Source organism: Poecilia mexicana, unplaced genomic scaffold, assembly GCF_051168715.1.
Source record: "Poecilia mexicana isolate PSO_F unplaced genomic scaffold, ASM5116871v1 scaffold_21, whole genome shotgun sequence".
Lineage (NCBI taxonomy): Eukaryota > Metazoa > Chordata > Actinopteri > Cyprinodontiformes > Poeciliidae > Poecilia > Poecilia mexicana.
In genome coordinates, this window is record NW_028263390.1 from 17,674,922 (window position 1) to 17,684,627 (window position 9,706).

Genomic DNA, 9,706 nt, shown 5'->3' on the forward strand with positions numbered 1-9,706 from the left:
CTTTGACAGAACAGCTGCATTCGCACTCAGATTACAGATGTTTATTTAACAATGAGATCCAGTCTCAACATGACTGGTTGCTCTTAATTTTATTCAGAGTTGTCAGAGTAAAAAGGGCTGAATACAAATCCAGTGGAGGTTAGAGACCACAGTCCTTATCTCCGATCTTGGGGTTACAGCCAATCAGCTCCAAGGAATATTAAAGCCGCTCCTGGATTGGTTGGTTTGCAAATGCCAGATAGCATTGTGCTTAAGTACGTTAGCTTCCCTAGCTACATTTTGTTTAGAATATTTTATAATAATAATAATAATAAATACATTATATTTTGTAATAATTTTGATATACTCTGCGGAAAAAAAATCAGCATATTTTTTGCAAATAATTTGGAGTCACATTCCCCAGACAAAATGAGGTCTGGACTGCTTTCAGATTTTTATTCATACTGTAAATAACTTACAAGTTCATGCATCATTTACATTCAGCTTCATAGTTATGCCCCACCTCGTGTTCTTCTGTGTAGCATCATGTTTGGAAGCGTGCCTCTGCCCCACAGTAAGAAGGTTGGGTTTATTTTAGGCTCGAAAGTCAGATTCCGGTTATTTTAGGATTTAGATGACGATTAATAGTTCGTCATGCAGCGTGGAAAATTTAGATCAGGAGTCAGAGATGAATGTAAGTCAGGAAGTATAACACCAGACAGATAAAAGAAGAAAAAAAAGACACGCTTGAATGTGTCTGTGTGTGTTAGAGTTTTATCTTCCTGTATTACGGTGCCTGAGGCGACTGTTCCTCTTATAGCGGAGATGGATGAGCAGCACTCCCAGGGCTCTCTTCCCCTCTGGCGGCACATGAAAGCCGGATGATTCTCATGAAAGCCACACTCACCTATCTGTCGTGAGCTTCCTGCCGGTGAGACATCACCCCTCTCTTAGGGCAGGTGCAGGATTCACACCGGCAGATACCATTTTATGCTTATTTCGTCCCTTCCATTACATTCGCTCAGATTCGTGCTCAGAAAAGGACCTTCTTTCACCCAGAGGAGCCAAGCAGCTTTTTAATTCACACGCTTCTATGCAGCGCTACCTGAGTCATTGTCTTGCGGAAAACACGGGCAAGACGGCAGCTCAAACAAACACGCTAAACGTTTTGGAAAGGGAGATTGGGGCACGTCAGTGATGTGCTTCCCCTGGGAACCTTTTAGCGCCAGAGGGGAGAAGAAGGTTGTATGGACCAGGAAACGTAAACGCACTCCATGTCCCCTCATGAGCACAGGTGGCGCCAGGAAGATTACGAGGCTCTCGGTTCAGGTGGAAGCAGCCATGTTTCAAACCAATATTAAATCAGCCGAGACGACTCGCAGCACATCATGGTATTAATATTACCTGCAGTTTTGAATAATGCATTTTATGAGGCTCTCACTATTCGATCAGAGGGGCAGAAGGCGGCTCGTGCTGGAGCCTGGCTGTTCCTTTTGCCCTCAACCAAGCACATAATCAGCCTTTTTGTTTTTGATCTTTGAAACGGTATAATGAAAAATGTAATAAACTCAAATGGCATTGTGATTGTCTGGAGACAAAACAGCATGTTTTACAAACTGTGCAACGGTTCAGCCTTTCTTCTTACCTTGCATTTTTACACAAACCTCTGCAGTTCTTGGCGCTCCTAGTAAAAATGTGTAGAAAACATTCAAAAGATGTCACAGCGGCATGGTATTGCACAAAGAAATGTATAAAAACGCAACCTTTTAGTGTAGTTACTGTGGGAAGTAATGGACTCAATGGAGCTGAAAATATTTGAACCCCAACAGGCCCAATAAAGAAAATGTAACTGAAGCATTTTTTTTTTTGAATTATGCATGCTATGATAGCCCATCACTTCCTGTTTCCCTGTAGTATTATTATGAGGTCAGGCCCATTTCCTTTATCCACTCTTCAAAATGGGAAAGATGGGAACATGTGAGAGTCAGGTTAAATGGATCTACAAATCATCCATTGAATGCCACCTCTAAACTGACCCCTTTCTAAGCTATTTTCTGTCCTACCATCACAAATGTAAACATGTGGACTTTACTGAAAGCTGCCAGAACTGTGTGCCTAAGATTGAGCTTTTTGGTGATAAACCCTCCAGTCGGGTTTGGCATAAAACAAATAAATATGTGGAATCGTAGCTTAGGCTGATCGTCTGAATTCCTCCACTTTCACTACGTTTAAAATATTATCACATTGAAAATGTTCATAATATTTTGATGCATACCCTATATTGTGTTCTCTCTCGTATAATGTCATCTAAAGTTGTGTGTCTGATGTTCTCTAACTATGCACCAATTTGGAGCTATTTAGACACATTTATCTCAAGGTTCTGCTCTAATCTCCAAAAAAGACTCGTTTGAACCTCGGTGAACCCAAAAGTCATGACTGTGAGTCAAATCTTCATTTGACTGATTTTAATAATGAGTTTGCTGCTGATAATGAAGTCAGAATGTCCTGATCCGATTGCCCTGCTGAAATTAGAAATTTAATTGCGTAAATCTTTCAGCTGCCAGAGTTGGGGAGCCGTGGCGGCACAAATCTATTACCCGCAAATTTTCCCCCTCATAAGCTCCTCTCCGGAATGATGCCGCGTGGCAAAGAATAACTCCCATTGGAGGCGAATCATCCTCCGTCTCCATCAGGAACAGCAGTTAGGGAGGCTGTTTGTGGACCATCACTCAGCTGGGATTGTTGGCAAAAAGCGTTCGCAAGCCGCCTGCTGGGGTCATTTCAATGAACCCTGTGATCAGTTTTGAAAGGGAGCATACAACAAAAGGTGAATGTGCAGAGATAAGCCTGCATTTTACTTTTAAATTAAATACTGCTTTAGGGAAGGTAGAATTAAAAGGAATATTAAGATTAAGGTCATGTCGGCTATTAAAATGACGGCGTCGCAAAAAAGATCTGCTAATTTCATTGCATCTTATAATAGGAAAATCTCCTTACAACTTCAATATCAAGATAATTTAAATGACTTGATAGCACTGCAGGCTGGAGAAAAATATGTATATTTAATATGTGGGATTGAACTTTCCTTTTCAAACCCCAGTGATGAGCTGGAGAGTGGCAGGGAAATAAAAAGAACCGACTCCTTACATGACTGCATTACCACCAAAAGGTCAGTCCTCTTTTTTTTTTTTTACATAATATTTTGAATTTGCTCTGTTGCTCAACCCAAGAAGTCTCCTCTAACTCCTTTATATTCACAGCAAAACTCAATCAGAACACAAACATTTTACTGCAATCAACATCAAATCACTCTAATGGTTTTTCTGTTGTTTTGCACCGCATAAGAAAATTGATTTTCCTCCCCTCTGGCTGTGATAGAGTAAAAACCCAGGAAATTAAACCATTTTCTTAGCATAAATTTAAACTGATGTGAGAATGCCAACGATATAAAAGTAAGAACTCAGGTGGATAAATCACTGACATTTGCCAGTGATTATGCTGCTTTCAAAAATGAAAAGATGTTAACTTTCTAAAAATGTTAACAGAGCTGTTAAAACATGTTTGCCCCATTACATAAACAAATTTTAATATCAGACGAAGATATTCAGTTCATTAAAGGGTATCTTATAGCACAATTGAGTAACTGTTACCTTTAACTTTTATAAAAAAATGACTTTGCATCATAGCTGTATCTGATGCCTTGAAATTGGTTTCTGTCTCTTTAAGAAGCTCCTATCAGACTCACAGTTCCACCAGGTATTTGTTCGTTGCTGCCACTAGTCTGGAGGAGCTATGTGAGGAAGAATTAAAGGCGCAAAGATTTTCAGATTGTTTTTTTGTTTGTTTTTTTTTGCATTACATCCCTGGGTTTTTTTTTGTCTAGATTTTAATTTACCACTTGTTCCAAAAACAGAGCTGAACAATTTCCACATTGTGACCAGAAAGAGTTGAAGTAGCTGCAGACCATAAAGCAGTGGTAAAAGGAAACATCTTGTGTCTTTTGTTCTTTTTTTAATTGTTACATTTCTTTACCAACTTCTCCATTTTATAAATTAACTGATGTAGTTTTATGCAATTTAATTCTGATTTTTCTTAAGCATTCTCTATGCTTCTTCTGCTGCTGCACTTCTTTCATGAATAATGACTAGATTCAAGTGCTGAGCTCAAACCCAAGTCGCACTCTGCACAACCTTAAAAGGCAGACAGGCAGTTAGGATGTAAATTACTACAATAATCCCAAACTGGCTCAGAGAACTTGCAGATGGCGTTTGGCATCCCGGTGCTGCGAGAAAGCAAAGGAGCACATTTCATCTATCTGAGCGGTGTCATGCTCAGAATATTTGGCTCTGAAACTTACAGACTGAAAGTTATGGAAAAGCTCCTTTTCCAACCTTCCTCTTTTCGCCTGTGGGCCTCATGAGCTCGGAGAGGAAACGAGGTGGAGGGCTCTTCTAACGTCCAGAGATGAAAGTTTTGCAGAAAGTGAAAATATGTCCCCATCGTTCTGTGTGCTTCACAGAGCATTACCTTTATTTCAGGCAGAAGAGGCGATTGCATTTCCACTGATGAGAGTGCTTAACAGCAACAAAAGTAGGGTCTTAGTGCGTAGATGGACTCCTACGTCTCATCAGCAATTCGCTGTCCCTTTTTATGTTTAGTGGGTCGAAGCCTGATGGTGATTCAGAGACGTGGACGAGCTACTGATGATGCTCACCGTTTGGGCCAAGAAAACCAGGGAGTTGCGTTGCTATTGACGTTTTTGACTCACAAAGTACATGACCCTTGAAGTGAACGCATTTTGTCATATTACATCAGACTCTTTGAAATGAATAAATCTTGTTTTTTTTTACCTGACCTGTCTTCTGTCTCCTTTGCTCTTCATGAAGTTATACGTCTGTAGCCGTTGCAGAACATCTGTGTTGTAATGTGACCAAATGCAAGAAACCCTCACGGGGAATACGTTCGCAAAACACCAAATCAGATTAAGAGAAGATGGAAGTTGAGCATAGATAATAGATACCAAGAACCGGGATATTTATTGGCAAATGGCGAAAATTAGATCATTGCAATGCAGATTACATTAACAGCACGCAAAACCCCTGTAAAGAACGGCTAATGGGAGCGACGATGACTGTAAATTGTGTGTCTCGTTCAGGTTGGGGATGATTATAACAAGCTTTTAGATGACTGCTGACAGATGCAGTTCTCAGTGGAGATGATGCCACTTCAGCCGAAGGTGACATAACTTCCCTCCTGGATGTCGCTGCTTTGGAGACACTGATATTCCAGACAGTAATGATGACCAGATCAGCATTGATGCCCTGCAGCAAACATTTCTCCTGCATGCAAGATTAAATTATCTGTCACCGTGAGCCCGTGTCGTTCTGCCCCTCGTTGCCTTTGCTCTGATAATCTTTTTTTTTTCTAAATGAAGTCTTTTCCATGTTTTTGCTGCCGGCTCCCAGAATGCCGGTGTACGAGACTCTCATTTCTGACACGGAGACTGAAAAGTCTAATCTAGAGTAAAATTAGCTCCAGCGTGAAGAATTTCCACGGTTTTCAATAAAACGCTTCCTGATGTTCCCATTTTCTCAATCTCTGGTTTCTTGCTGTACTTTACATCCTCCTGACAAATGTTTGTGTCCTCTTTGTTCTCCATTAGAAATCAGAAACTAAGCGTGTATAATCACATTCGTTAAAAAAATAAAAAAAAGCTGGGTTCAGTTTAAGTAACCATACCCAGACCCAATAAATGTTGGATTTGTAGAATCAAGAAATCACTTCACAATTTGCCTCATGTCATGAACTAGACTGGAGAACTGCAAAAAGAAACGGATCAGCCTAAGGAAATCTAAAAACAGACGAGATTGGAACATCTATCAGTCTGAAAAGAGTTATAAAATCATTTCAAATCTTTAGGAACTCCAGAAATTTAGCAGAAACAAAGAAAACAATGTGGAACCTTCCGAGGAATTGCAGGCATACCGACATTACTCCAAAACGTAATGGTTTAACAACAAGAAAAGCATTAGGGATAAATTAATTCAATGGGAGTCTTCTCAGGCCAATATAATAGACATATCATAATAATAGACATTTCAATCAAATCAGTTAGCAAATGCACATTTCGTTATGGTTTCTATCTTACATGACGATGTTCTTCCAAATCAAAGTTGGAAAGTTATCCAAGAACATTTAATGGACTAAAGAATAAACCACAAATTCTTTGACTGAATGATAGACTGCTATCAAAGGAGTGGGAGCTTCATACAAGCCTTACAGCCTGTAATGAGTCTTATATTGCATGCAGGCTTAAAATGCTCCCTGCAACCGTAAAAACATTTGGACTCCTGCCTGCAGATCTGTTGTATTAAGATTATTTCTGTGCTTTCAGGCTTCACGTCGGTGCCAGTAATGAGTAATCCTGTAAAGCCTCTACAAAGAGCATTTGTTATTCTCTGGAAACTCATTACTTTCTTTTTAAATTCTCCTCTGCAGCTTTCTTTTGGGTAAAACACTGTTTTCCCAAGCATTTTTTATTTGTTTTTGGGGTTTTTTGCCTAGATATGCTTGTGTATTGATGAGATGCTTTTGGCTTTAATGCGATCACAGATTCACAGGTGCTTCTATAAAAACAGTGGAGCCTTACTTTGAGTGGGTCTCACATATTTCCAGTTTATGACGCCGAAAGAGACGGCAGAGCGGTTTTCGAAACGAATAAATTGGATTTGGTGGAGGTAGAGGTTGGGAAGGCGGGGTGGGGAGGGCGCTTTTGTCACAGCAAAAGTAATTTTTCATGTGATATGGCTGCAGGACTGCGTGCTGCTTTCTTGCAGTGTATGAAAATGATGGAGTGATAATTCTCAGGTTCTCTGCTCAGAGGGATTACTCCTGAACTTAACTTTTTCTCGGTCGTGGTTAAAATGCCAGAAGGTGCCTTCTCGTTTTGCCACACCTCATTATGTTCGGGGAAACAAAGACAGCGATGCGTAGGGAGTGTTGGCTTGTGCTCATCGAGGGGCTATAAAGGAAATGGACTCAGTAAAGGCTGTTGTTTTCTGTTCGTCTCCTCTATTCTCTGAAAAATCCTCTCTGTGAGACAAGACACTGATGAAACATGTTTACATTATTAATATACCACTGTTGATTGATTCTACGTATATGAAGCTCGCGTTGCTTTCTCTTTTATGCTTCTTCCTGCATGAAACGGATCTGTGTGAATAATCCGCAGATTCATTCCAAGAAATTTGAAAAACCACAGATAGAGAGTCACTATTTATCCTGTCAAAGCATGTCCAGGAGTGTAAACATACACTGCAAGTGTTTTTATCCTAATTGAACAGAAAATAATACTTTTAATGATTACTAGTCTCAAATTTATTCAATTTCTTCATGAGAAAACTTCTGTATCCCCTATAGAGCCTGCATTTCTGAGGAAGCTTAGCCCATTCCTCATAAATAAACTGCTGCAATTCATAAATATTCTTGGGTTTGTGTGCTTCAGGTGCATTTTTTAAATTTAATCAAATATTTTCAAGCCAGCTGACTAGGATTGCTACTGTTTCATCTTCTGAAACCAACCCTTTGTGGACCTTGAGCATGCTTGTTATCATTTCTTTTGACTAACCAACTGAAAAAAAAAACATCCTCTGCTTTCACAGTTCTGCTTGTGCAGAGCTTGTAATGCTACACATTAGTACTGCGGTCGTGCGGAACAATAAATATAATCATTTTCCGTGAAAGTTCCCAGAGTTCTGGGTATGACTTTTGAAACCTCCCGTTACAGCCGTCCGACGATGCCTTTGCAGTCCTCAGAGCAAAACCGCTCACATTGTAGGAGTATTTAATAAGTGTACACACCTTGGTTCAGTCTTTATATTAATCTGCTTCTGGTGTGCCGCTGAGTGTCAACAGTGTTTAAAAGATGTCCCAGCAGTGTAAATGCAACTGCACCCATGATGCTTGTAAACTCAGGAAACAGGAAGGCAAAAGGTTCAGGAAGTGTCTGAGTGTTATGGATTTTTAGCATGACTAAAGCAATAAAATACACAATTATGTGGCACAGTGAGCAGAAAGATGGCTTCTGGTAAAGAGTAAAATATTCTGGTCTAAGCCCAGACTTGAATTTGGGGTTTTTAATCTGTGTACACTGGCCTCCTTTGTTGGTGGCTGTTTAATTTCTAACACAAACATTGTGTCAGCCAATCACATGGCAGCAACTCGATGCATTTTCTCAACCCGGTGAAGAAAATCTGCTGAAGTTTAAATGACTCTGGATGAGACGTGAGCCAGTCTGAGGTTTTCGGAAACCGCTCGTCCGCTGGGACTTTTCACGCACCGCCGTCATTCAGATTTACAGGAAATGGTTTGGGAACGAGAAACATTTCCACAGAGCAGCAGCTGCGTGGATGAAAACGCTTTGTCGATCTCAGAGGAGGAATGGACAGCCTAATTTGAGATGACAGAGAGGCGACAGTAGCTCAAACGTGATACAATCAAGAGAAAACTTCACCCTGGACTTCAAACAACACAGATTCTGTTTCTCTCCACTTTTCTTCCAGACTCTGGGAAACTTTGCTTTTATCTGAACAAATGACAAAAGTTCAGCTAGGATGATTTTAGACTTCTCAGTCTGGGTCCTCATGAAGCTCCACAATATTCTTGACAATCCTCTGAAGATTGCCATCATCCCTGTTGCTAGTGCACCTTTTCTTTCTACTTCACTTTCAATGACTGTGCTTGAATCCATCCAGGTCGCTCCAGGAATGACCTTTTGTGACTCTGGAGGGAGTCAGTGACTGTCTTCAGGACAAGTCGGCGATCTTTATTTTGTGCCGGTTCAATTCGGGACCTCATCTTATCTGAGTCAGTCTTAAAAGAATCAAAATCTGTTCCTTGTACGCCTTGTAAAGAAGTTTTACAGCCAAGTAAAAGACATCTAAACTTTTCTCTTCAAGTCCATTTATTATTTCATCTCTAAGCTTAACGGCCAGAAACCAACAGGACACCGAATTGCATTTGTAGGTTGGGCTTTTGAAATATGTGATCATTTCTGCAGAGACTCTGGGGAGGTTTTCACTGAACGGCAAACATCATCCGAAACCGTGGCTGTGGAAGTCACATTACGGTGGACCTTATAAATTGCTCCACAGTTTGATTTGTGTACAAACACCCTGGAAATTGAGCTTCACTCCAATCCCTAAGACAGTTTTCACCTAATGTCTTCATAGCCAGTGTGCGCACAGCGAGTGCACAGCTAAATTTCAGATGTAATAGTGCAAAACTAATATGTCACGCCTGTGCTGTAATAATTTGAATGGGAGTCTGGGGGGTTAGGCGTTAAATCGTGACACGCTGTTAGATAATATTTCCAGAGTGCTCACAGGTCATGTTGTTGAATCTGACAATTAAACGTTTTATTCCTATTAGGTACATTCAAGGTGAAAGGTATTATATGTTTGATTGAGTATATTATTACTTTGTTTGCGAGTTTCTGCGTAGCTAACATTTCCAGGCAGGTTTTGCAGTATTTCACTTTGTTCATACAAATGACCTCCAAAGGATTTTTTGCGATGTAGTTTCCAACTGATCCCATGAATTTTCATGTTCTTTATGAATACAAAGCATTTTTCTTCCCTTCATTAGCAATGCATAAATGCTGCTCCGGGTAGAGCAGCTTAATGACATGTAAAAAGCAAAAACTCAATTTTCCAGAGCAGAGAAAAAA